The sequence below is a fragment of the Cyprinus carpio genome, chromosome B7, assembly GCF_018340385.1.
Source record: "Cyprinus carpio isolate SPL01 chromosome B7, ASM1834038v1, whole genome shotgun sequence".
Taxonomy (NCBI): Eukaryota; Metazoa; Chordata; class Actinopteri; order Cypriniformes; family Cyprinidae; genus Cyprinus; species Cyprinus carpio.
Window position 1 is genome coordinate 7,144,091 of NC_056603.1, and position 24,369 is coordinate 7,168,459.

The window sequence follows — 24,369 nt, forward strand, 5'->3', positions numbered from 1 at the left end:
TTACCTCATACATCCTCAGCCCGGAGCTGCTTCCATGTACAATAGTTGGTGAAAGCTACTTTACAGTGATTATTATGTTTTGAATATGGATATTTTTCTTACAAAATACCATCAATTCACTACAGGAGGCCTTTGTTCACCCCCGGAACTGTGTGAGACACTTTTTATTAAGGATGGGTGCTTTTTATTTAACTTCCTTTGGACTGATGCATGCAGAACTGGTTGAGTGCCATTAAACAGCTTGAAAGATCAATGACCATTTTTAATATAACTCCGACTGGATTTGTCTGAAAGAAGAAAGTCATATACACCTAGGATGCCTCTGGGGTGAGTAAAAGACAGCCTAATTTTCATTTTGGGTGAACTAACCCTTTAAGGTTTCAGAGTCGTCTTTATCACATAACTATACAGTTGCTAAGGTGTTACTTGCCTGTTTTAGTGTCTACAAGTGGTATATGTCTCATACTGCTTTTCTTATTCACAATGTGAACGTTGCAAGTCAGATTGCTTAGAAATCCAACTGCAAACCTTTTCTGAACCAATTTCATTCACATAGCTGAAACGAAGCAGGACAAGTCACGTCCTAAAGTTTAATACTTTGGGTTAGGGGTTTGTTGGGGGGATTGTCTGATCATTCTCTTCTTCATTGCATGCCTTCCTTCTCCTCTCGTTCTGTGGAATGTGCTATCATTCTTTCATGGTGGAGGTGGCCTCTTGTGCGAAGTCTGTCAAAACAAGCAAGCAGCCTTCATCTTTCCTGAGCTGAAAAAATCGGCTCATGCTAGGAGGCTCTGCTGAGCTGGCCGGGCCCCGGGGTCTTCCTGTAATTAACCCTTATAGCACTCCCTCCTCTCGCTAATCCAGAACCTTCACTGCTGATCCGTGCCCCCCTCCCCGTGACCTCCGACCCTGCGCACCTCTCCATGGGTCACATGACTGGTGCAGGTGTGGTGAGGACCCCAGCCCCGTTGCCCCCCAATTAGCGACCCTAATTAGTGACGAAACCTCCTGCAGGGTCACTGAACAGGGTCCAGGGAGCACAGACAGGCAGAGAGAGAGCGGGAGGGAGGGAGCACGAGAGAAAAAAGAATCGCACAGGAAGAGGGAGGGTGGCGGTGGGACAGCGATGCATTGGTTAAAGGCGTGAAGGCCCAAAACAGCTTTTACACTGAAAAGGAAAATATTGCAGTTGCTGATGGACAGAGTTGCTTTAATGGGGCTCTTTTTCTTTTTGTCAAGGTGGCCGTTTGAATTGTTGCCAAGCTGTATTATTGAGTGCAGATAAATACAAAGTTTTTATGTTTTCTTTTATTTTCCTTTGACACTTTCTGGGTTTAAAAGTCCTGCAGTATTATGCCATTTTCTTAAAGGAGTAGTTTAGCCAAAGAAATGAGGATTCTGTCGTTATTGACTCACCTTTGTGTCATTTCAAAGCTGTGTTTGCTGTAGAAAAATGCTGTCATGAATGGATGTGGCTTGCCGGTTTGAATATGCAGAAAGGAGAATGCGATTTGAGAGCTGAAGCAACATGCTTTTGAGGAATGATTTCAGCCTGGAATAGTTTGAGTTGTTATTAATATTTGTAATTTGCATGAATAAAAGCTACTTCAATGTTTTAACTGGTTTGCTGTAAGTTACCTTGAGTTACCTTGAGTTGTACTGCAGAATACATGAACAGTTCTAGTTTTTATAAGTAAAAAGTAAGATTTACCTTACTGCAACAACATTCAACTAGACAATATGTATACAATAAATAATTTATATATTATAAAAAAGCCATATAATTTATTTATTATAATTTACATTATTATGTAAATTAGTATAACTAGTGTACATAAAAACTACTGCCATTCAAAATTTTAAGATCAGTAAGATTTTTAATGTTTTTTAAAGAGGTTTCTCATAATCAAGACTGCATTAATTTAATCAAAGATACAGAAAGAAACAGTAATATTATGAAATATTATTACAATTTAAAATTACGGTTTTCTGTTTTAATGTACTTAAATGTAATTTATTTCTGTGATCAAAACTAGTAAAGACTTATATTGTTAAAAAAGATTTTTATTTTAAATAGTCTAAATGCTGTTCTTTATTAACATTTTATTAATATTTTTATTCATGCATATTTAGCAAAGCAAAAAGACTTGAAAATAGGAGAAAAATGCCCAAATCTAAATATTGTATATTAATTTCATGGGCTGGTTAGTCACACTTCTTTTATTTATTTTTTGTCAGTTTTTATACTGATATGGTTTGAGTTTGATTTGAAAGATATTTTTGTTTATTTGTGTTACTTCAGTTTGGTTCTGTGTCGGGTCACCACTTGATGTTTTATATTGATCCCAATATTGAGTCCTGGAACCAAACTGGTTAAGAATGACAGTCTTAATGAACGCTGTTCCTATCATTTGAGTTCCTCACCCAATCAAATGTTTTTGTTTTGTTTTTTACCTACACTAAAACCACCAGGCCACCCATCCAGTCCCCGTTCCCTCCATCCATCCACTCCCATGAAGAAAAGATGCCAATCATTTTAATTGGCACCCTGGAGTTGATTGTCCAGGCGAGACTCTGAAAGGGAGAGCAGCACAGGGAGGAGATTGAGGGGACTAAACATGTGGTTAAACATATTGTGTCCGCTTGTCCACCATTTCCTGAAAAATAACTGTGCCGCCCCCCTTGTCTGGAGAAAAGTGCTGGAGGTTTTTAAGAGAGAAGGGCTAGAAGAACAAATTAATACTTGATCACCCTAAACTGATATAATAAATATTCAGAACAGTTTAAATATCGGCATGATGCTGTTTTGAAACCTGAAAATCATTGCTTAATGACGTATTCATTTATTTAGTAATCAAATTTCACGCTCTTTAAAGACATATGTATGTATATATACATATATATATATATATATATAGTTTGAGTTAGAGTTTGAGTGTTTTTGTGAGAGAGATTTTTAATGCATTTAGCAGCGACAGAGTCAGAAAAATGACACAAGTAGGCAAATTACATAGACATATATTTATATGCATATGAATAAAAACACATGTACATATTGTACAATATTTTGGCTTTTTTAGCCAAAACCATGAGAAATGCTCTTTTGCCACAGAACACAAACTTTTTTTAAATAAGTGCAAATAGTTAATGAGACAAAGAATTGTAAAGCAATTATATTTTTTCATTATTTTTTTTTTTTTCTGTAAGATCACATAATACAACAGGAAAAATACTGTGCAAAGACTCATCATATATTTACATACTGTTTAAGTGTTTTCTTATTTGTGAGAAGCTGGTGCCATCATGTAAATTTTTTTTTTTTTTTATATATAATTTTCTGACACGGTCACATAAATGCAGTACTGCCAAAAAGCTTATGGCTTACTTGCACATAATCTTTGTGCCAGAACAACAGCACAGACGCTTTTAACAATGGAAGAAAATATGGAAGTGAGATCAAATTAGAAAACACAAAATCTTTCCACACAATCACAGTAAACTCAAACCACATTTTACAATCATATCTGTGGCAATGCTATTTATATATACTGTCTTTGCTTGTTCAACATACTTCAGGCATATGGTTCATAATTAAAGGGGCAACAAGTTTTTATAATTTTGTAGTGATGGTAAAGGTCTTCAGTGCTCAATGCTGTTTACAAAGCTTTCTTAATATACAACTCTGCTGCTTTTTTAAATTCACAGGTCTGTGAGATGCCCCATTAGTATTTCAGTAATCATTTTAACAAAATGATCAGTACATCATCATTCTTTTAGGAAACAGTTTGAGAGATGTCACCAAAAACCAGAGAGTGAGAAAAGAAAACGTGTGATGTGTGCGGGTGTGTTTTTGTCTCGTAAGCCTCGACTGCATGCGCTAATGTTATGAGCCAGTGTCTGCCTCAGCGCTTCAGGCCAAATGATGCTGCAGTGAATTATACATAAATCTTATAGAAAATAACGGTGTTCGACAACAACACCACCACTGCGACAAGAATTTTTAAGCACAAGTTACAATCCATTTGCAATCGAATACTAAATGTATAAGAAACTAAAACCATGTTCATGTCTTTCTCAGAAAGCAATGGAAGAGCAACTCGACAGTGTAAAGTCATTTGCACTTGACTTAAAGGACTAGTTCACCCAAAAATGAAATTTCACTCACTCACTCATCATGTTGTTTCAAAGACATTCTTGCTCTTTCCATGCAAGCACGATGAATAGGGACTGGAGCTTTCAAGTTTCAAAAAGCATTATTATTATTTTCTCAATTCAGAATTTTTTCCCGGAGTTCTGAGTTTATATCTCACAATTAATTCACAGTTGAGAGATAAAAGCATAATTTCTGATAAAAAAAAAAAAAAAAAAGTCAGAATTGTGAGTTTATAACTCAGAAATATTTTTCCAAATATAGTAGTTGATTGACTTAGAAGCTACTGAAAATGCCTATTCATATTAAAGGGCGTTCACACTGAAAGCAATTTCTAGTGACCAGAAGTCTTTAACTTTTTGTTTTTAGGGCTGATTTAGGGGTGACATACTGGGAGCAACTGTTTAGCAACAAAGTTAAACAGAGTTCAACTTTACGCAAAACCGCAAACTTAAAAATTGTAAGCGCACAGACTCAGCAAGATCCAGCGCCTGAAATGGCTGTCTCTGAGAATGCTCCTTGAGAGCTAAACAAACAGGTGCAAAGGTCCTCTGGAGCAAAGCACAAAAAAGCACATGCTTTAATGCAAAATACAACCCAGTTGCTCAGTGCAAAATAAAACATCAGACAAAACAGATTTGAACTCAACCAGACTAACGATTTCACTCATCTATTTTTTTACCCCAAATCTTATTTGTTGGTGGGTTTTTTGCCACACATAGGAAAAAAAAATTAACTTTACAGGACTCAAAAAAAAATGTTTTCTGCCAAATTTCATCCTAGTGTGAATAGGATTGCTTTGTCTTTTACATGCAAAATGTTTGGTGCAGCCTTTACATGATACAGGCTACAAAATCATCCTTTAAATATGAAAATATTTCAGGAGTCTGCATGTATTAGCATAGCTTTAGTGCATGACTTTATTTAATCAGTTAAGAAGTTGGGAAGTAGTTGCAGTAGATGTCTTTGGCTGTTTCTCAACCCACAAAAACTTGGAATATTTGGGGAATTTTTAAAACCGGTGCATGCTGTTCTTACTGATATGCATGGTAGGTTTTGAGTGAAGAAGACTAAGAAAATCCATTAACGTAAAGTGCATCTGATTCGAGGTAATGACAAAATGCTGATTGATTGTGGGTTGTAATTCTGGAGTTATAAAAAGCATGTGCAATGTGTGCCAAACTGACCTTACGGTTCTGACAAGACATTTGGCATCAATAACTAATTCTGACAGGGGAGGACAAAGTTCATAAATTGGGCTGGTGAAAAAAAGTTTATAAATTTCACACAAAACAAAAAAGTACTACCAATGTATTCTTTAGAGCAATCCTTCTATCAAAGTACTTTTTTGTAAGTGTGTATTTTTGTTTTGATTCAGTCTCCTAACCTGTAGTACTGCAAAGCATGCATTAGTGCATGTAAACTGCAGTCTGTGTCTAAATGATGTGCACATACTGGGGTTCTCAGAAGTGGAAGTCACCATTGTTGGGTGAATTTCTATAGTGGTGAATGGAAGCTACAAGAAATCTAATTTGTGTGTTCTCATTTGTCCCAATAGTGAAAAGATGTGTTTCTATCTTTTAAAAAAAGGAAAAAATTAGAGCGAGATTGATTACATTGGTCAGAAGAAAGAAAGATGGCAAATTTGCTGTCACTCTCTCAGCAGTTGCATTTGAAATACTCACGCAACAGCTTTAATCAGTTTCTGAGATGTAAGGTTAATGAAAACCTTGTTGGATTTACGATGCTAAAAACATCACAGTCTGTGAAAAGGGTCCTTATATTGTTGTTGAGCCTATAAGGGTCTCACTTTCAATTAAGAAATTCATGCGTTACCAAGAGAAGAGATTAATTTCGCAGAGTTGTGCATTGTGACAACTTATCCTTGACGAGAAATGCATGTGATGAGCACTTTTAGACGCTATTACTTTGCATTTTGCTAAAGACTTGTGTAATTCTCCACGTGCTCAGATTTAATGTTGCATCATTGCTATATGAATAATCATTCTGTCCACTGAACACTCATTTGTACCAAGGTCTTGTACGGAATAAATGCCACAAAAGTTGTCAGTGCCTTGTTAGGTACTGTACGTGTTCACTCTCCTAATTCTCTCATTCTTATACTTTCACACAGACTCACATTTACATTGACACAAAGCTCCCCAAAGTCAATTAATTTAGAGCAGCATAAAAAGTACCACAATGTTGATCATTTTTTCATCATTTTTCTAGGTTTTTTCTTTTACACCCTACTTGCGAAATGATTTAGCCTTTTACAATTACAGTTACATTTACAGAGTTTTCCATCGTTCACAAAGAATAAGTTCCTCACCACACAAGTAATGCAAAAATGGAAGGAAACCTGTGGACGATGAAGTTCACCGAACACGGCGATACTTAATTACAGGCTTCGTCCCAAACGCTCACCTCCACTGGAACGATGGAGTCTGACTGGCCTCGGTTTGCTTGTAGGCACTAGCTCAAGAGAGGCCATCATTCAATCGCTTTCTGTTAGTTTGCGAACCTTCCGGTTGTTCATGGCACAGGTGAGACCCCTGAGACAGGTAGAAGGGGGAAGGTACCATTCGTTTGGGAACGTTTTTAGGAAACCGTCTTCTTCCCATTTAACTCGCCGTCCTTCCTCTCTATCCTCATGTAGGGCTCGAACGCTGAGGATCCACACCCATATCCCGATGGCAGTTCGTGATGGGTGCCTCCAAGGAGAGGCATGGTAAAGCAAAGGGAGGGCGGTGGGACCCCGAGGCGCGGCGAGGGTGGGGTGCCGCCTAAAGAAGACAGCGACAGTCCAAACGTCCCGACCGCTGCCGCACCGGGAGGCGTGGTGCTGCTACTCACCCCAGAGGAAGTGGATACGGACGGGCTTCCCATGAGCGAGCCGTTGCCGGCGTGCGGGTGAGCCAGCAGCGGGTTGGGCGGAGGTGCAGGCACAGACAGAAGACGCCCCTGTTCAAGCAGCCGCAGGATGTTGCATGTGGCGAGCGATTCAGAAGTGGATGATGACCGTTTGTCAGTGTCCTTGGTCTGGTCCTTCTTCTGTTTGGTGCGGCGGTTTTGAAACCACACTTTCACCTGCCAAACGAGAGCAAAAGATGTAAGAGAAATTGACAGTGTGAGACTTTTGATTCGTTATCTTCATTAGCCTGGTTTCCTCAACAAAAAGCCAATGAGATTTTTCCATTGATTTTTAGATGATTTCAGAAAATAAGCTCTGTGACTAACAGAAGTTTGTGATTCCTACATATTTTTTTCATCATGATAATCTTTACAAATAAACATAAATCCTAAATCAGTCGGCTGAAAGCTAAATTTAGGCTATAAACAAACTACATCAAACTACAAAACTACAAACTACTATTCATCTCTGAATAGTTTGCAAGAGTGCGATTTTGAACACCACGAGGCTGTAAGTGTAGATGAATTTGCCAGTTTGACGTGATGTTTAATGTTCCTGATGACCTCTGTATGTACACTCTCATAAAAAAAAGAGGTCACTGGGACACTTTTCACAAGGTACATTTTTGTACCTTATTTACCCCTAAAAAGGGTGCATATTAGCACCTTAAAGGTACATATTAGTACCTTTTGAAAGGGTTACCGTACCTTTTGAAAGGGTACCGCCTTTTCTATTACTGTAATTGCTATTTTAGTACCTCAAAGGTACATATCATATAATACTATAAAATAAAACATGAATAAATCTTGAGCTTGTGTTCATCAAATTCCTTATTTCAAGCATTTAACAAAAAAACATTTTTAAAAAAAACCCATTGACTTAAGGACAGTGGAACCAGAAGTAGTAAAATGCAACTAATTTCTGGGGTTTTAGCAAAAATATTTCATCCCTGAAGCACTCTAAGTAGAAGAATAACAAAGTGCAGTAAATGGTATAATGATAACACATTCGAACTATACAATAACAAATACCATTTTGCTACATTAAGTGCCAAAATGCACTGTTTTTATACAAGTAATATAACTGGAAACAAATGACACCAGAAGCCTCAGGCATTCATGGTGTAAAATGTCTGCTTTTAAGTTAAAAACTAAGGTAGATACAATGACTTTGGGACTAAAAAAAATGTATTTGGAGACACTTTAAAAATACCTCAAGCAGCTTCACGTTAATAAATAGGAAAATAACGGTTAACACTGCAGATAATTAAGCAATTATGAAACAGGTCTATAGCACAGTATTGTAGGAGTGAAGTCATTGTATGTGTCAAGTTAAATTTTAGGTTAGGTTTTTGAAAAAAAAAACGTGCCTTAGCAAGCATCACGGATTACCACAAAAACAGGGTTTGTCTGTTCAGCAACATTGACACATCATGAGAGGCTTCTCCTATGGCTTCCTCATAAGCAAAGATCAATGAAGCATGTTCAAAAGTGCGCTGAACACGAGTTAAAGCGCTGCTAACCCCAGGTTAAAAAGTGCACTGAACTCTGCATGTCCTTGTCCAGCATGTTTAATTGATACAGCGCTGCTTTATTGCAGAGTGTATTCTGGGGTTGACGACGGGTCGAGATCAAGCTCCACTCATAAACATAGAGAAAATTCAGGCCTATGAAAAATGCATTTTCATCCTGACCCGGGTTTTTACCTGTCACCTGCTGCTTTGTCCCACCCTGGGGACCACAAAAAGGAGGAGGATGGCGCCATTTTCGACTGTACATGCGTGCAGAAGAATCAACACATCGTGGTACTCAGCTCTCAGAAATGCACATTTCGCACTCATTTTCTCACTCTTAATGTTAGGGCTCTAAAACATGTTATGATTGAGGTTCAGATCCCATCGAGCACAGCACTTCACACTTTTGTTTTCTGCTCTATGAGACACTTTTGACGCTTTTCTCTGTATATAGATATGTCAGTGCACGAAAAAAAGGACTTTAGTTTTGCCACATGTGAATACTTAAGGCAATGTGAAACGATATTTGCGACCTGTTTTACCTCTGTTATGTATTTTACAGTGAATTATGTGTGAAATTCCCCAAGAAAAACCTAAGATGGGACTTCACTTTCCATTAGGGCTTGACTGGATTTTAAAAAGGGATTGAAGCACAACTAGCAACGATTAGGTGAAACTAAAGAGGCCTTGATGACATTACATTTAATAGTGTTAGACAAATAGCAAGCAGCAGAATGATTTGACACTGAACTGAATGACACTGAAGACTGGAGTAATGATGAATAAATGAAATTTCAAAATATATTCAAATAGAAATGAGTTATTTTAAATTTCAATATTTAAAATTTGACAAAAGGACTATATATATGTGTGTGTGTGTGTGTGTGTACATATGTATGTATGTATGACCCGGGACCTGTATTGTTTACGGAGGATTGATGATTAAGATTTGTTACAAACACACTCCGGAAATGAATTTCCATCGTAAACCCAGTAAGACGCTAACAGCTGAATTAAACCTAGGCCAAACAGTTTTGCAAGCTGAGATCTGTAACACTGAGATCATGGGTTGGAATTAGTGTGAGTATAATGAGATTGTGGAGTGATCCCTTCAAGCTTACTCGAACATGCTGATGATGTGTTCGTGAATAGTATGTGTACGAGAGCATGCACAGTATGTATTTACATGCTCAATATATTTAAAGCTTTTTTATACTTTAAGGCTGTAATCTATGTATTGGTATTCATATTTCAGATTTTTTTGCAGACCCTATAGTTGGTGGAGCTTACCGTTTTAGATTACAAAACTCAGCCATATTTTGACTTTACAGAAAGCAAAAGAAAAAAAATTAAAATATGGGAGTGAAAAGACAAAAGCAAATCTCTTCCATCGTACATCTACACTATTGGGATGAAATCCTCTTTAATGAGATTGAGGGTTCACCGATGGGGCAGAGATTACTAAACGCAGGATCTGCATGACCTGGATTTGCTCCCTGGCCTGCGGCATCCCACTCCACTCTCGTTCTTCAGCGAACTCAGAATCAACACAATGCACTGGTGCAGAACGAACTCCAGTACATCAATTCATCAGATAGTTTTGCGATCCTACTGAAATTGTATCAGTTGCTTCTACAGTTAATATTGTAATAAAAGCTGTAATTGGATGGCCCTATGCTAAATATTCTCCACAATAATCTTCTCTGTTTATATTGTTGTTCTGTGCATGTAGTCATGAATGATGATTTAATGGACTGAAGTCATGGTAAATGGCAATTTGACATGACAATTAATTTGACAATTATATTTGACATGAATGAAAATGAGGTTGCGAGTTTGTGTAGTGGGGCTCATGAAACATGGACTTTCTAAAGCAAAGTTTAAGACAAACTGAGTGTTCATTGTCTTTTTTAAAGTGCTGGAAAAAGACAAAGCTAGCTAGCTAGATGGAGGGATGGCTAGAAAGATAGATGGGTAAAATGATGGATGGATAAACAATGAAGAATGGATGGTTGGTTGGATGGATGGATGGATGAACAATTGATAGATGGATAGAACAATGGATGATAGATCACAGAAAGATAGATGGAATGATGGATGGATGGATGGATGGATGGATGGATGGATGGATAAAAAGATGGATGGGTGTGTGGGTGGATGTGTAAAAATTTTTTTGTGTGTATGTAGATATATGATAAAGATGGATAATTGATGGATATAAAGATGTATGATGGATGAACGATAGCTGGATGATGGATGAATAGAATGATAGAATGAGGAGTGGATGATTGATGGATGGTTGATAGAATGATGGATGATAGTTAATAGAAAGATAGATGGATAGGATGGATGGATGGATGGATGCTAGATAGAGAGATATGCATACGTCAATTCTGAATTTTGCATAAGCCTGAGCAACACATTGAAAATCCAAAGAAATGAACTTATTTTAGGGTTCAAAAAGAGTGAGATGCTCAAGCACCTGACCATCTGCTGATCTTTTTGACACCTTTGTTGACCCTGTCCAGAAGTTACACTGCCCTCTTGATCCCACACATGTGATAATGCTGTGCAGCGAGATGAGGCATTCTGGTTATTCGGGTGACCCCTCTGTGACCTCTTTTCTTTAAAGAGCTTGTAGGTCATTAATCTCATGCATCTTTACTGAGGGATTTTTTATTTAGCCGAGGCCTGAGTTGATGTCTTTAGAAACTCTCTTGGCGCACATGCCACAACATATGGTTTATTGTGAACATACTTGTGCTGTTATGTCCGGTCAGATGTTGTACACACATTCTGTAACACGCAGCTCACCTGTATTGTAATGTGGAAGGGAAAAGTGGGGAAAAAAGACCAGTGTTGCATGCATGCATATGCAAATATAAAATTATTTCTTCCTATTACCTGATCATCCTACCCAACTACACCTGTTTACCCACTTTTCCACGTACCCTGACCCTTGTTCCTAGTTTTAACGAAGCACATGTTTGTGCAGGTTCAGCCAACGGTCAACCCTGTCTTACCGATGGCTGGTAGATAGGGCTCTATAATCCTCCTAACAGCAAAAGCATTTGGACTATTATTAGTTCCCTTCCCCCCAGCACTACTGGATGATGCGGCCTGTGTGATCGGGCAATTAGGCTTACAGTGTGTGGGCAGATACTGAGAAATTGTGTCCTCCCATTGGATTAAAAGGCATCCCTGCTGAACCACAGCGCCTCTAGTGGTCAACCTTCAACAGCACAGTCTACTAGAGATCTCCACTGCAATCATGCATTTCCACCCTAAATATTTTTTTAGATTTAAATTATTTAAAATAGTTTAATGTACATTTAAAACACTATACTTTGTGATATTAATATAATATTGCTATATTTGAATTTGTTATTAAATTATTTAATGTACATCTAAAACTATGCCTTGTTGGCTATATTGACAATATTGTTATATTAATTTATATTTTAAATATTTAATTTATATTTAAACACTGTACATTGTTTAATATAATAATATTGTTATTTATTTATATTTAAATTGTCCATACTTTGTTATATGAATATAAATATGAATGTAATTATTTTATATTTAATTTTAAATATTTAATTTACATTTAAATGCTATACTTTATATAAATATAATATTGTTATTAATTTATATATATTTTTTTTAGTTTCATGTACGTTAAAAAAACTGTTTTGTTATTATATCAATATAATAATATTGTTATATTAAAAAAAAGGGAAAAAAAAAAAAACACTTATGTGAGAAGGAATGACTGTAAATTTAAGCATTTTTCCCCCCTCATAATTCAGCTCTTATTTTGTACCTCATTTTAGAATCTCAAGTGTTCAGATCTGGGACTCTTAAACAGAGTTAAGTGTTTAGAGTTTTCTGTTCTCTCTGATCCTATCAGATAATTGTATTACAATCTGGCTGATGAATGACAAACAGCAGACTAACATAAAAACACCTCCCTTCAATCTCATCAACTTTTCTGATCCTCTGAGTCCTGACCAGTGCATGCTGGTTACATTCCTGACTCATACTTTCTGCTCCTAAAGTAGCTTTCTCACATACTGCTGACAGCAAAGCAAACTATAAGCTGCAAAATGAAAATGAAATTGACATACTAACATTGTCCACTTACACTGTCCATTCTAAGTGCTCAGATTGTCTAAACTGGTGCCTTTCTTTGCTTCTTCTAGATCTCATCTCTTCTTTTCATGCCAGACGTTACGTTACTTTACATGCTGTCTGGGTGTAGAAAGAGAAGAATGAACAACGAAAGCGTTCGTTAGGTCATCAGCACAGTGGCGGATGTACAGCAAGACATGATTATATGTGAGTAAAAAGCAACCAGAAGCTCTATCTATCTATCTATCTATCTATCTATCTATCTATCTATCTATCTATCTATCTATCTATCTATCTACTATCTATGAATGAGTGGCTATCTATCTATCTATCTATCTATCTATCTATCTATCTATCATCTATCTATCTATCTATCTATCTATCTATCTATCAGATATTTTACAGATATAATGATGTTACTCTAGGTTTTTCCTTCTAAAGCTCTTGCTTCAATCACTTACACTTCCTATTTATTCATGGCTTGCACAATCTTTCATCCATTAAATCCATGGCTTTCTCATGGATAAACCAAAGCAACAAAAGAATGGTACAATGTGTTAAGCAAAGCTCAGAGATCTTGGGAACAAAGACCACACAGCGGAGCCACCAGTTGCTACATTTAAGCACATAATATTCAGACAAATAAAAGCCGCATTCAGTTCATAAATGTTCATCTTCATGTTCTTAGGTGTTTTTAGTAATATCAAGTGCAAATGCATCAAATGCTTTTCTGAATTGGCTACACAATTAAGGTAATTACTCAATGGTCTGTCTTTTGTGAAAACAGAAAATCAAAAGTTGTCATATTATGCTGATCGGCATTGGCTCACCAAACAATGCATTCCCATTTTAAAACCAAGCAAAATCATTCCGTATGTGGAAAGTAAGAGTCTTTCTGTCCTTGACTGTCTGTAATATTTTATTTATAAAGACAAAGAAAATAAATTTTTCAATGTCCTGCTTGATTAACACAAAACCACTGAGAAAGATGGACAGTGTTGAAGTCAAAGACATCCCACTTTGATTAATGCAATATATTTCTAAGTGAAACAGGATGATTCTGTACCCAAAACATTACTGTAAACCTTAAGGGAAAAGCATTAAAGGCTGAAAAGGGTAAAAGTTCAACTCTAACGAGAGAAAAAAAAAAATAGAAAAATGGTACTCTTATATCATAAGCTTTGTGTGTGTGATCTAAAGAAGATACAGCCAGTATTTAAATCAACATCCTCAACCAACTTTAGATAAGCATATTTCTAAATGAAACAGGATGTTTTATGACCCAAAACATTACTGTAAACCCGAATTTAATGGCACATTCTTAAAAATAAAACTTCCATTAGGGGGTTTTCACAGCAATACATTAGAAGAAAAACTGTAAAAATCTGTAGAACCTTTTGTGGAATGGAAAGATTTCATGTATGTTAAAAGTTCTTCATGATGCTTTTGTGGAATGTAAAGAACCTTTATTTTAAAGCATGTAAAGACAAACACACAACAAAGTGAAACAGGGTGTTTCTTATGGTGAATTATGAATCTAAAACTCCAATTTCAAGGTAAAGAGAAACACAAAAGGCTCAAGAGTGAAAGATCAACTCTATCAAAATGAAAATGACAAAGAAATGGTATTCTTTTGTTATTAACACAAGACTGTGTGTGTATGAGATTCCATCGGTGCGTCGTGCTTTGTGGCAACATGCTGCTGGCTGTATTGATAAAAAGATTGCGCACACTGCCTCACTCAAGGCTTTCAGAACTGCCCATTTAATTCTATTAAAGCTGCTTTTTATCACTGCGAGGACCTGCGAATTGAGAAACATTCAGCTTTAAATGTTTGCCAGCTTTGTTTGTACATCAACCTCACCCCAAAACCCAAATATTTATTCAATCAAACATATTTGCGGCCTGAAACTTGCTGCGAGAACCTTATAAATCATAATCTGACTGTTGCCTTTCATCAAAGGGTCCAGTTTGAAGTCCACCCCGGCGTTCTGCTTATGTTTGTTAAGGTCACACTGATGGAAGAGACTCATTGTGCTCAAACAGAGAAACGCTGAGGTGACCTGTCAATCACTCGGCTGATAAAAAGCTCTCACTTTAATAAACACAAGGAAACAAAGTGCTGCAAAAAACCTGTTTATTTCCACATGCTTCAAGCAAACAGGTCAGGATGCCGCGGCTCAAGCTGTTCTTGTTATTCATTTTATTTTTCCACGAGCCTCTATTTTATGGGCTCTCATTCAGTGATGCCAAGCCATCGAGGCACAATTGAAATAAGGTTAACGGCTGAACTAAGCCTGAATAAAGGCTCCTGATTCAGTCTGTATATAAATTATACACCAGTATCTCAGATAATAAATATCTAGCAGACATCGGATCTGCTTCACGATCAATGAGTCTATGGCCCCTGAATACCTCATACAGTCATGTGCGGTTCGGATCCCTGCTGTGTTACGCTGGAGCGGGGAGCCATCTGCTGGGGACAGGGTCTGAGGAAAAACCCTTATTTTGATGTAAACAAACAGGGAATTCCTATACTTTGAAATACTTCACATTTAGCCAATTATACCCCTCCCCCATGCATACACTCCTACACGGACTAAACTGATCCTCTGAGAAGCTGCTGGGGAAAAGTTGAGCTGCTTTTAATCCTCACAAGGTGAGTCATCTTCAACTGTGACACTGAAATGCAGTTTATCAAAAGTAAAAAGTTGATATAAACTCCTTAACAGTCCAGATTGTCCTCCATAAGAGTGGTTATACCATTACAAAAGAAGTACTGTATGTACAGTGATGCTGTCATAATGGTACAAAATCATATTCATGCAACATGCATCTGTCTGTCTGTCTGTCTTTTTGTTGATCTATCTATCTATCTATCTATCTATCTATCTATCTATCTATCTATCTATCTATCTATCTATCTATCTATCTATCTATCTATCTGTCTGTCTTTCTGTTTGTCTGTCTGTCTGTCTGTCTATCTATCTATCTATCTATCTATCTATCTATCTATCTATCTATCTGTCTATCTGTCTGTCTGTCTGTCTGTCTATTGCATTATTGTGAGGAAAAATCTCTTACTGTGACTACTTCTCATTAATGTTACACATTTCCTTTCAAAATTGAAGGGGAAAACGCTCAAGCTAGTGCGTTATCTTTAAATTCGATACAGTTTGAAGATAATTTAAAGCTCTATTCTCTGCTTTCACAAGACTGACCACTTTCTTTATTCTTATTAAATTATTATGAGAGAACGAAATCAATTCTGCGTTGAATATAGAGGCTAGATTTAATTATTCCATTAAAAACGCAATTGACGCAAGAAATCACGGCTTTTCACAAAAAAAAAAAAAAAAAAGTCAAAACGCAGCTTAATGTATCGTCAGTTTTCTCAGACGAGACCTTGGGTCCATTTAGAACCACATTGATTGGTTTTCAGCCAAGACGATCAAATACAAGCCCTCGTTGTTTATTTTGGATAGATTGAGTGTTTTGACCACTGACATAAGTTTATTATGTCTGTCATGACAAAGACTCTGACGCACATTTTTTCTCTCGGGAGAGAAGCACAAACGCAAGATTGTGAAAAGTTAAAGATAAGGATTTGGTCGTGTTTATATATGCTGAATTCATTGGGAGTTAAAAGCCATTGCAATTGTTTTCACAGCTGAGGCGCAACAAGTCGCGTGCGCGCGCCTGACAGGAGATCCTCTAGTTAAACTCACGCGATGCATAACTAGTATCAGATATACAGAACAGTCCCAAACTCGGGAGCGCACGACTGCATATTTATGAGTATAATTATAAATAATTAGTAAGTAATTTTGGACTAAATGGTTTTCGATAAAGCTGTATAATATTGGAATAAATATTGAATAGTGTGAAGTCTTTCGATATTGTACCCGTAGAAAGATGCCACTGTGATGCCAAAGGATAGAAAAATAGGCTAAATGCGCATTAGTTATAAGAATATTACATTTATATAGACACGTGAACTAAAACACTAATTGGGTTAGGTTAGTTTTTATGTTATTTTGCTTTCATATATTTATGAATTATATTAATAGATACATATTTACATCGACAAATATTCCAGTGGAATAAACTGAAATGCACATATTTTTCCAATCGCATTTTGCACGTCCATATGGAAGCTGTTGCATCAAGAGAATTTGTCTGAGCATAAATGGATATGAATAAGTTATTAGCACTAAATCTGTGATATGTAAATTTTAAAAGCAATTTCATTAAAATGAAAATGGAAACGCTTTTTGTATTGAACATGATTTATTCCCTCCAAAGCCATAATTTTTATCACTTTGGTGACCAGCTGCTCATAGTTTTTACAAGATACACAGATATGATTTCAGAGAAACGATGCAAGTTGTATATATTTTATTTAGAGTTTATTTATTTTTTTAAGTTCAATTAAAACTTAAAGTGGATTTTCCATTATATATATATATATATATATATAGATATATATCATATAGATATATATATTATATATATATTATAGATATATAATATATATTCATTGCAATAATGAATTCTTATACCGCGTCTGATGGTTTTTGGCTATTATTCATAAACGTATTTCGTCACATTTAAATGAAAGAGATTAATTCTGCCTTAAAAACTTTTGACACGATTTAAAGACTCGTTTCCACTGACCGCGAGTTCTTCAGACCAGCAAAGTTTTTAATTAGTTTTACTTTCAATGAAGAAAATATAGCCTATACCTGACTAGTAGGGCTCATAAGGAGTTCTATATTACACGATGAGTTTGTTTCTATTTGTGCTTCTTGCGAGAGCCCGTACAATGCACTCTTCAAAGCTGACTGAAGTTCGGTTATTCATTAGATTATTGCATTCAGTCTTTAGTTGACATATATCGTATCTCATCCTTCAAGATTAATGCTTATCTATACTATTCTCTGCTTGCGTTTTTTTTTTTTTTTTTACCATTTTAAGACCTAGTAATTTAAGAATTGGTCCTGCAGTGTGGGGAAAAAAAACATGATTTAGTTACAAAAATATATTATATTATATAATGGAATTTCAATTACTATATGAGCTTCAACAAAAAAACTGACCAGCATGATACAGTTTGTTTTTTAGATGGGCCATAGCAAATCACACAGCCTTTACACGTATTGTGCTCGTCCAAAAACTTAGAAGATCTTTCCTTTTATTTGTTGTAAACATAATTTTGTTATATGGCTCGTTTTTCAAAAAAATGTGTTTGTATTTCATCGGTTTACAAATTCACTTATAAATGCATCTGTAATCAATGGCATCCGCACAGCGCCCCTAGCGTCACATTTCTGACCTTGCCACCCAAACTACATTTAAACAAATATCCTGATCATTTTACACTGATGGGGAAGTTTTTTTTTTTTTTAAGGGGAAACCGATTTAAATGTACAGTATGCCGCTATGCAGGTCTACAAGAATTTGACATAATGGTATTATTAATAATTCGTTTCCTTAATTCATGAATTTCTAATTGGGTAACAATATTGTTTTGTTTTGGATTCAGTTTAAAGCAAAATATCAGGAAAGATAGAAATCATGACTGCAAACATCATAATGGCTTCATCATAACCTTTTAAAATCAGTTTGTTTTAACAGGTGCCCAGCAATGTGATGAAACCATTGTGTGAATCAAACAAACCATTTAATTATCTACATTGCATGAAATCATCTTTTTCAGATGCAACTTTATGGCGATCTCTAAGACCCGTGGTCAATGCAGATAATATATGAAATTGCTTTGAAATACTACATCAATTGTCTGCTATTTTTTAAAAATAAAAATAAAAAATACTAGCATTAGGCTTAAACAAAATTGCGTGTTTGGACAAAAATTGAGTTCTGAAACCATCATGAATGTCCACGTAATACCGTGCGTCCTAAACCCGATTCCCTGTGATTTATAGAGGTGATTTATTCCGGATATTCTCTGTGTGATAGTCTAATTTTGAAAACCACGGGCCGGTAAAGTTAGCATATATTTGATGACCAATAAGTGGATCCGCGAGTAACTGATTAGTCGTTTAATCGTATTCGGTTTTTTTAAATCACTTGGATGATAGGCTACCATTTAATTAAATTAAACTTTAAATTAATGAAACATTTTTCAATCTTCGGCGGAAACTTAAAAAATAGCTGACGTAGTACATCTGAAGTGACGCAGTGCAGTGCAGTGCATTTTTTTTTTCCACGTCTCGGATATAAAGAAATGCTCCCTCCACTAACGCCCACTGTGCGAATACTAATTATGAGTATTTGTGTTCATTAAAACAAATTGGTGGCTTGAAATGCAGCAGTTTGCAGAGATTGGCACTCCAGCGCTCCGATTCGACGTCTGCACTCGTTACATTTTTTTGCCAGTTTGCTATAACATCTGACCAATGACCATTGACTGACTTCCGACAACAAACAATTATTCATTCAATTCGTTTCATTTATTTATCCATCCATCTATCCATTTCGTTTATTAATTGTTTTATTTAATGTTTTACTTATTTTCTGTTTCAGATCAATAAAATCAACGACGATTTTTATTTATCTATCTATCTATCTATCTATCATCTATCTATCTATCTATCTATCTATCTATCTATCTATCTATCTATCTATCTATCTATCTATCTATCTATCTATCTATCTATCTATCTGTCTATTGTGTTAAAAACCTTTTTATTTGAAATTTTGCATTAGGCTACATATTTTTTTTGTTTTTGTTGGCTATTTATTGATTTTTACATGGTATTATCATTGAGGATATTATGCAAAATATGTTTTAGTTTGATATACCCAGTAAATATGTTTTGTGGTAAATACACTGTAATAAAGCAAGAACAAGATCAATTTTAAAATAACAGGCAGTCTTTAAAAGAAATGTTGAGGTAGGTTGCGGACTCTAAAAATGCATATAGGCTGTATCTGACGGAAAATACTTATTTATGACACCTCACTACAGTTAATTAATCTCATCTAATCTCCTTTACCGCGCTATACGACACAGTGCTACAATACAAATCAAACACTTGAAAAATCGAAGATATAACTTCGATGTCATCAAACATATCACATGAAGAGGAATTTAGGATAATTTACAGAGACACTATAAAATTGCAAACAAATGTAATCAATATAATTTTTAAAAATAGCTTACAAACACGTATAATAATAATAATAATTTGCTATACACCAACCATGAAACAAAACATTTGTATAGGTTTTTTTTATTAAAATATATTACAATATATTTAACATTGCAATGAAAAGCAGCGCCTCATTCAAAAGCGAAGCTCACTATTATCATGTCTAACAAGCATGAATGCGTTTGGTACCTGAGTTTCTGAAAGATTGAGCTGTCTGGCGAGCTCCGTGCGCTCGCGGCCGACCACATACTGACATCGTTGGAACTCGAGCTCCAGCCGGTAGAGCTGCTCCGCCGTGAACGAGGTCCGCGTGCGCTTCGGCCGGTCGAGATCCAGGCCTTTTGGCAGAACAATCTCCCGAATAGTGCCCTTGGCGTCTGTTCAGCACACACATGCATTACATGATTTACCATTCGTTTTGAAATAAGCCAATTCTCTTACATTATTGTGAGTGGGAGAAAACGCTGATTAATATATTGTAACGTATTTAAAAATACGGATGAAGATAAGAGTGTGCACATGTATTTTAGATCATTTTTGCATCACAGAAAAAAAAGAGAATTTGTACATATTGTCAGATAAACAGACTATAATTTAGCTTAGTATTAAAGATGTGAATTGCTTACGATTTCTAAAACGTTGATTATTGATAGTGCCAGTAAGAAGTGATTAGTTTAGTTGGTGAAATTGTGTGAAAAACTTGGCCATTGAGTGGTTTAATCGAGATTTAATTTTTGTTTCACCATTACAACATGCGAATCTAATAGTACACAAACAAATCGTTTCCAATAAGTTGCCAAAGAGGAGCTTTAAACTCCAGTATCCTGTCACTTGTCCCTTGATTGGTCATTGAGATCTGCTTAAGTAAGCAAGCTTTGGTCTATTTGTTGGATCAAATCATGAAAAACATGTTTAATTACAACGTTTGTGTTCATGTTCATCCCAGACAGACCAAAGCAGCATAGCAAGAAAGTACATAGTTTGCATTCACTTGAAGATTTTTTTTTTTTGTCAACCATGAAACAAAATCAACACAGTAAATACAACATTTGTATTGATATTACTAATAACATTCAACATCAGAAATAATAATATTAGATAATTATGTGATAAATATGGCATTACATTCATACAATATCTGCCAAGTAGCTACCAAGTTATTCTTAGTCTTGGTTAATACATTTTATAAACAACTGTAAGAAATGTGTTGTTGTTAAAATGCAAAATTTTATTGAAGATTATATTTTTGATCTATACTATTAATTTCCACATCACTTGCAAATTAAATATCCAAGCGGTTTTGAGTCTGTGCATATAAGATATGCTCATTAAACAACGCATTAGTATTGATTAATCTGAGAAAGATTTACTCAATTACAGCTAACCCGCAGACCATTATACCCCCCTACACAATTCTATAGCATTGTCAGTTCTTTATTCCACAGTTTTTCCAAGAAACTAAACATAATAAAGCTAGCTATTATTTGACAAATAATAAACAGAAATTAATACTATTGGTACTCATGTTTTAAGCTGGCCTATGATAAACTGAATATAACACTGCAGTTTTAAATATAGTGGACATTCTTTTCATGTTGATCTGATGCCTCAACCATCATTAACCTTAGAAAACATTTATAAGTAAGAAATACTAAGACTTAATGTCTCAAACCAAAAAAATGTGCACTATTTAAGGGGGTCTATTGAAGTGAGTCATATCTGGTTGTGACTACAATTTCTCCATATTAATCATATTAATGTATATGTTATTAGAATGGGTTTAATTAGCTCTGTGGTAAAAATTGATGTGGTAAAGTATTCATATTTTAGCATGACCTTCTGTACCGTCCTATAGCTCCGCCTGTGCTGAATGTCTGCCTGGCAACCAAGCTCAGTGTCTTATGATCACACTTAATATCACATAAGATGAATGTAAAAAGAGAGAGGGGGTAGAATGTAAATGGCGAAACCTTCTTTTAATTTGCGTTTTTTTCCTCGCTGTTTCAAATCACCGCGAGCCTATGAGCCTATGACACAGGAAGCTGCTGACCTTTCAGTGACCCCGGTTCTCATGAGGACTCCGGGCGGCGCATTCATCGTCTAAAGACTTTAAAAACAAATAGTGGACACCGGGGATTGTGGGTGTGCTTACCGCGCCAAGAACCCCTCAGATTCCGGAAACTACGGGCTATCGGGGGGTGTGCCGGGGCAATCACAACCCAAATACGTTAGCTCGGCTCGGGTGCTCTTCACTATTGCAGGGACTCAATGCTCGGACAGTTTGTGTGCATTGAATTTCATGAGGAACCATATAGTTACAAAAGGCATTTACATAAGAAAAGACGGCCAGTATGAGCCTCTATTTAGAGCATGTTAAATGTTTTATAATTAAACAAGTATTTTCCTGTTGTATATATTACAAACAAAATAAAACCCACAGAATAAGTTTACTGAAAAATATTATACTGATCATTGAATAGTATCATAAGCAACTTGCTATGCAGATACTAATCGGACAAAAATTGTCATTTTAAAATGTAAAAATTCGTTTACAGTTACATGGTGCAAAAAATTCGGGGGATGATAGTCCAGATATTTAGTGGCATTGATAGTTTATGGGTCTAATTAAAGAAAAGAAATATAAATGTCGTTTTTATTTTAACATTTTTGGCTACATTTTTAGGCTCGTGTTTTCTTCTTTTTTCTAAAAACTGAAATGGGACACGACGAAAAAAATGTGCATTAGTAAACGCTAATGGGTGGTTTACATTTACATTTCTATTGGCTTTATTAAGTGTCTTACACCTCCTGAACGCAAAACGAACCTATAATATCACTTTACCAGAGAAATTTATTTTACAACCACATATTCCCCAAATTACAGCTTTTTTTAATAAAAATGGATTTGTTTGGGCCTTTTATTTCTACACTTTATCCTCTTTTATAACAGTTATTTATTTTTCTCAATTTTATAATGTGTTTGAGGAAAGACTTTACCTCTGTAAATAAAGGGTCGGTTCTGCCAAAGAAATATACAGTATAATATGCATTGTGTTTTAAAAAGAAACTAACCTACATTTAGAAGTGGGCTCCTATGTCTTTAGATATTTTTTCAAAAATAAAAAAAAAAAAAAAAAAAACGGTTTTTCGATGGTAAGTTTGCAATGTTTTATGTTGTTTGCTTTACCTTTTTTTTTTTGCCTCTCAAACACATTTATTATTCATTCAAACATGTTTAACTTATACACATATTAAAGCAAAGCTCAATCCACTCATGTTTGATGGTTGCAGTTTGTATGACTATTAAATAGGCCTGCATAATCCCTTTCATTAATTGCAACCAATATAAAAACACCTCTCGAAAACACATATTCTTATAGTTATATTATATACTTATATAGCTATAGATATTATATATATATATATATATTATATATATATATATATATATATATATATATATATAGCAACTATGGTGTTTTAAATATTTGTAAAGTTTCATATAGCCTATTGTTTTTTTTTTTTTTTATAAATTTGCATCATTTTAAGATTTTGTGGGTTAGCCTACTGGGAGCTAATGCTTACAATTTTGTGTGCATACATTTTGTATTAATGTTTGCCATTAAATTTGTCCAGTTGTAAATATTATGAACTAATCTCAGATATTTTGTGTTGTGCATATGTAGAATAAACGACCACTGTCAAGAACAAAATACACTAAACGAAAACAGAAAGTTTCGTGTAAAATTAAAGGGAGGTCTGTTTCCGGGTTTGAGATATTGGTAAACATATTTTGTTAGGTTTTTATTAAAGGCCAATAAAATGAAAGCGAGTCTGTGAAAGTTAGTAAAATATTTTTGTTTGTAAACTACATCATTTTTTTAACGCCAGTATACGTTTATTGATTCAGTATTACTAAGTGGTTCGTTTTTAGCTCCAGCCACATTTACGATGAAACTACTCGCTCACTCGACCTCTGAACCAAATCCTTACGACAGTAGTCCGGATCGGACTCCTAAAAGTTTATCGTGTCCATCCTCGCTAGGGTGACAAGTGAAGCGGGTGTGCGCCGAAGTCCCCGGTGTGTCTGGTAGAAACTCTGCACAGGTTGACCGGTTCCCACTTCCGCCAGGATTTTGGCGTCTCTGCCGCGGTCCACAGGCACAAAACAACGAATTGGATCCACCCCAGTGGTGTCGGTCTTCGGCGATGCCCATCGCGCCATACTCGTGGCCTGATCAAAATACATCTAATTACGTTTAACAGGATTGAGTGTGTCACTTGAGTTTTTCTTGAGCGCTTGAATAAATAGTCAACGTAAGGTTTTCTTTAACCTGTCAGAAAATAGGGAGATTATTCCCATGTAATGCATACAAGATTAGAATTCAGCCACACAGACGTCCAGCGACGGAACCGGAGTTTCTAGCCCAAATATTTTAGCCTGATAGCCGACATCGGGAGTCCCCATGCCAGGAGGAGAGTG

General features: G+C 35.7%; 1 pseudogene; it reads right to left on the reverse strand.

Moving 5' to 3' along the window:
• Positions 1–3,485: 3,485 nt before the first annotated feature.
• LOC122137790 lies at positions 3,486–24,135 on the reverse strand (annotated as a pseudogene).
• Between the last annotated feature and the right edge of the window lie 234 nt (positions 24,136–24,369).